The 5,046-nt window shown below is 41.0% G+C and overlaps 1 non-coding gene across 1 annotated transcript; it reads right to left on the bottom strand.

Moving 5' to 3' along the window:
• On the bottom strand, positions 1–108 carry LOC148566833 (small nucleolar RNA R71). Its single transcript, XR_015881775.1, has one exon. It is a non-coding gene; the product is annotated as a small nucleolar RNA R71 (small nucleolar RNA).
• Between the last annotated feature and the right edge of the window lie 4,938 nt (positions 109–5,046).

The raw sequence follows: 5,046 nt of genomic DNA, 5'->3' as shown, positions 1-5,046 counted from the left end.
AAGCTTAGAGCTGATGTTCAAACCTTCAGACAGAAAGAAGGTGAATCCCTCTATGAAGCTTGGGAAAGATACAAACAGTTGACCAAAAAGTGTCCTTCTGACATGCTTTCAGAATGGACCATCCTGGATATATTCTATGATGATTTATCTGAGCTATCAAAAATGTCACTGGACACTTCTGCAGGTGGATCCATTCACCTAAAGAAAACGCCTGCAGAAGCTCAAGAACTCATTGACATGATTGCTAATAACCAGTTCATGTACACTTCTGAAAGGAATCCTGTGAGTAATGGGACGCCTATGAAGAAGGGAGTTCTTGAAGTTGATACTCTGAATGCCATATTGGCTCAGAATAAAATATTGACTCAGCAAGTCAATATGATCTCTCAGAGTCTGCATGGAATGCAAGCTGCATCCAACAGTACTCAAGAGGCTTCTTATGAAGAAGAAGCTTATGATCCTGAGAACCCTGCAATAGCAGAGGTGAATTACTTAGGTGAACCTTATGGAAACACCTATAACTCATCATGGAGAAATCATCCAAATTTCTCATGGAAGGATCAAAAGCCCTAACAAGGCTTTAATAATGGTGGAAGAAACAGGTTTAACAATAATAAACCTTTTCCATCATCCACTCAGCAACAGTCAGAGAACTCTGAACAAAATGCTTCTAATTTAGCAAATCTAGTCTCTGATCTATCCAAGGCCACTGTGAGTTTCATGAATGAAACAAGATCTTCCATTAGAAATTTGGAAGCACAAGTGGGCCAGCTGAGTAAAAGGATCACTGAAATCCCTCCCAGTACTCTCCCAAGCAATACAGAAGAGAATCCAAAAGGAGAGTGCAAGGCCATTGACATAAGCAAAATGGCCGAACCCAATGAGGGAGAGGAGGACGTGAATCCCAAGGAGGAAGACCTCCTGGGACGTCCAGTGACCAATAAGGAGCTTCCCTCTGAGGAACCAAAAGAATCTGAGACTCATCTAGAGACCATGGAGATTCCACTGAACCTCCTTATGCCCTTCATGAGCTCTGATAAGTATTCCTCTTCTGAAGAGAATGAGGATGTTACTGAAGAGCAAACTGCCAAGTTTCTTGGTGCAATCATGAAGCTGAATGCCAAATTATTTGGCATTGATACTTGGGAAGTTGAACCTCCCTTGTTCATCAATGAACTAAGTGATCTGGATCAACTGACATTGCCTCAGAAGAGACAGGATCCTGGAAAGTTCATAATACCTTGTACCATAGGCACCATGATCTTTAAGGCTCTATGTGACCTTGGTTCAGGAATAAACCTCATGCCCCTCTCTGTAATAGAGAAACTGGGAATCTATGGGGTGCAAGCTGCTAAAATCTCATTAGAGATGGCAGACAGTTCAAGAAAACAGGCTTATGGACAAGTAGAGGACGTGTTAGTAAAGGTTGAAGGCCTTTACATCCCTACTGATTTCATAGTCCTGGATACTGGAAAGGAAGAGGATGAATCCATCATCCTAGGAAGACCTTTCCTGGCCACAGCAAGAGCTGTGATTGATGTTGACAGAGGTGAAATAGTCCTTCAATGGAATGAGGACTCCCTTGTGTTTAAAACTCAAGGATCTCCCTCTGCAACCATGGAGAGGAAGCATGAAAAGCTTCTCTCAAAGCAGAGTCAACCAGAGCCCCCACAGTCAAACTCTAAGTTTGGTGTTGAACTCCCATATCCAAACTCTAAGTTTGGTGTTGGAGAGTTTCAACAATGCTCTGAACATCCGTGAGGCTCCATGAGAGCCCACTGTCAAGCTATTGACATGAAAGAAGCACTTGTTGGGAGGCAACCCAATTTTTATTTATCTAACTATATTTTTCTTAGTTATATGTCTTTGTAGGTTCATGATCATGTGGAGTCACAAAATAAATATAAAAATTGAAAACGGAATCAAAAACAGCAAAAGAAAAATCACACCCTGGAGGAGCATCTGTCTGGCGTTCAAACGCCAGAACAGAGCATGGTTCTGGCGCTGAACGCCCAGAACAAGCATGGTTCTGGCGTTCAACGCCAGAAATGGCAGCAAATGGGCGTTGAACGCCCAAAATGGGCACCAACCTGGCGCTGAACGCCCAAAGTTGTGTGCAAGGGCATTTTACATGCCTAAATTGGTGCAGGGATGTAAATGCCTTGACACCTCAAGATCTGTGGACCTCACAGGATCATCTCAGGATCTGTGGACACCACAGGATCCCCACCTACCTCCACTCACTCTCTTCTCTCTTCTCAATCATCCTCTATTCCCAACAAACACTCTTCCCTATTAACCCTTTACCACTCACATCCATACACCCACTACCTTCAAAATTCAACATCTCTCTCCTACCCAATCCCACCCATATGGCCGAATACACACTCCCATCCATCTCCTCCATATCTTCTTCTTCTATTCTTTCTTCTTTTGCTCGAGGGAGAGCAACATTCTAAGTTTGGTGTGGTAAAAGCATAGCTTTTTTGTTTTTTCCATAACCATTGATGGCACCTAAGGCCAGAGAAACCTCTAGAAAGAGGAAAGGGAAGACAAAAGCTTCCATCAAGGGTCTATAGCTCAGTGGTAGAACATTTGACTGCAAATCAAGAGATCCCTGAGATACCTCAGGGGATACATTTTCTTCCACACAATTATTAGAAGCAACTAAGGGTGGAACATCAAGAGCACTCCATCATCCTTCATGAAATCAGAGAAGATCAAAAAGCAATGAGGGAGGAGCAACAAAGACAAGGAAGAGACATAGAAGAGCTCAAGGACATCATTGGTTCCTCAAGAAGGAAACGCCACCATCACTAAGGTGGATTCATTCCTTGTTCTTCTTTCTTCTGTTTTTCGTTTTCTATGTTATGTGCTTATCTATGTTTGTGTCTTCATTACATGATCATTAGTAGTTAGTAACTATGTCTTAAAGTTATGAATGTCCTATGAATCCATCACCTCTCTTAAATGAAAAAATGTTTTAATTCAAAAGAACAAGAAGTACATGAGTTTCGAATTTATCCTTGAACTTAGCTTAATTATATTGATGTGGTGACAATGCTTCTTGTTTTCTGAATGTATGCTTGAACAGTGCATATGTCTTTTGAAGTTGTTGTTTAAGAATGTTAAATATGTTGGCTCTTGAAAGAATGATGACTAGGAGACATGTTATTTGATAATCTGGAAAATCATAAAAATGTTTCTTGAAGCAAGAAAAAGCAGCAAAGAACAAAGCTTGCAGAAAAAAAAAGGGCAAAAAAAAAATAGAAAGAAAAAGAAAAAGCAAGCAGAAAAAGCCAAAAGCTCTTAAAACCAAGAGGCAAGAGCAAAAAGCCAATAACCCTTAAAACCAAAAGGCAAGGGCAAATAAAAAGGATCCCAAGGCTTTGAGCATCAGTGGATAGGAGGGCCTAAAGGAATAAAATCCTGGTCTAAGCGGCTAAACCAAGCTGTCCCTAACCATGTGCTTGTGGCGTGTAGGTGTCAAGTGAAAACTTGAGACTGAGCGGTTAAAGTCAAGGTCCAAAGCAAAAACAAAGAGTGTGCTTAAGAACTCTGGACACCTCTAATTGGGGACTTTAGCAAAGCTGAGTCACAATCTGAAAAGGTTCACCCAATTATGTGTCTGTGGCATTTATGTATCCGGTGGTAATACTGGAAAACAAAGTGCTTAGGGCCACGGCCAAGACTCATAAAAAAGCTGTGTTCAAGAATCATCATACTGAACTAGGAGAGTCAATAACACTATTCGAAATCTAAAGTTGCTATAGATGCCAATCATTCTGAACCTCAATGGATAAAGTGAGATGCCAAAACTATTCAAGAGGCAAAAAGCTATAAGTCCCGCTCATATGATTGAAGCTCTGTTTCATTGATAGTTTGGAATTTGTAGTATATTCTCTTCTTTTTATCCTATTTGATTTTCAGTTGCTTGGGGACAAGCAACAATTTAAGTTTGGTGTTGTGATGAGCGGATAATTTATACGCTTTTTGGCATTGTTTTTAGTATGTTTTTAGTAGGATCTAGTTACTTTTAGGGATGTTTTCATTAGTTTTTATGTTAAATTCACATTTCTGGACTTTACTATGAGTTTGTGTGTTTTTCTATGATTTCAGGTATTTTCTGGCTGAAATTGAGGGACTTGAGCAGAAATCAGATTCAGAGGTTGAAAATGGACTGCTGATGCTGTTGGATTCTGACCTCCCTGCACTCAAAATGGATTTTCTGGAGCTACAGAACTCGAAATGGCGCGCTTCCAATTGTGTTGGAAAGTATACATCCAGGGCTTTCCATCAATGTATAATAGTTCATACTTTGGCCAAGAATAGACGACGTAAACTGGCGTTCAACGCCAGCTTTCTACGCAAATCTGGCGTCCAGCGCCAGAAAAGGAGCCAAAACCAGAGTTGAACGCCCAAACTGGCACTAAAACTGGCGTTCAATCCCAAGGAGGACCTCTACACGTGCCACACTCAAGCTCAGCCCAAACACACACCAAGTGGGCCCCGGAAGTGGATTTATGCATCAATTACTTACTCATGTAAACCCTAGTGACTAGTTTATTATAAATAGGACCATTTACTATTGTATTTGGCATCTTTGGATTACCTTATGATCCTTTGATCACGTTTTGGGGACTGGCCATCTCGGCCATACCTGGACCTTCACTTATGTATTTTCAACGGTAGAGTTTCTACACTCCATAGATTAAGGTGTGGAGCTCTGCTGTTCCTCAAAGATTAATGCAAGTACTACTGTTTTCTATTCAATTCATCTTATTTCGCTTCTAAGATATCCATTCGCACCCAAGAACGTGATGAAGGTGATGATTATGTGTGACGCTCATCACCATCTCCCCTATGAACACGTGCCTGACAAACACTTCCGTTCTACATGAAATAAGCTAGAATGAATATCTTTTAGATCTCTTAACCGGAATCTTCGTGGCGTAAGCTAGAATGATGGCGGCATTCAACAGAATCCGGAAAGTCTAAACCTTGTCTGTGGTATTCCGAGTAGGATTCAATGATTGAATGACTGTG

Source organism: Arachis ipaensis, chromosome B4 (genome assembly GCF_059453495.1).
Source record: "Arachis ipaensis isolate K30076 ecotype BB chromosome B4, ASM5945349v1, whole genome shotgun sequence".
Lineage (NCBI taxonomy): Eukaryota > Viridiplantae > Streptophyta > Magnoliopsida > Fabales > Fabaceae > Arachis > Arachis ipaensis.
This window is presented reverse-complemented; position numbering and strand designations above follow the sequence as displayed.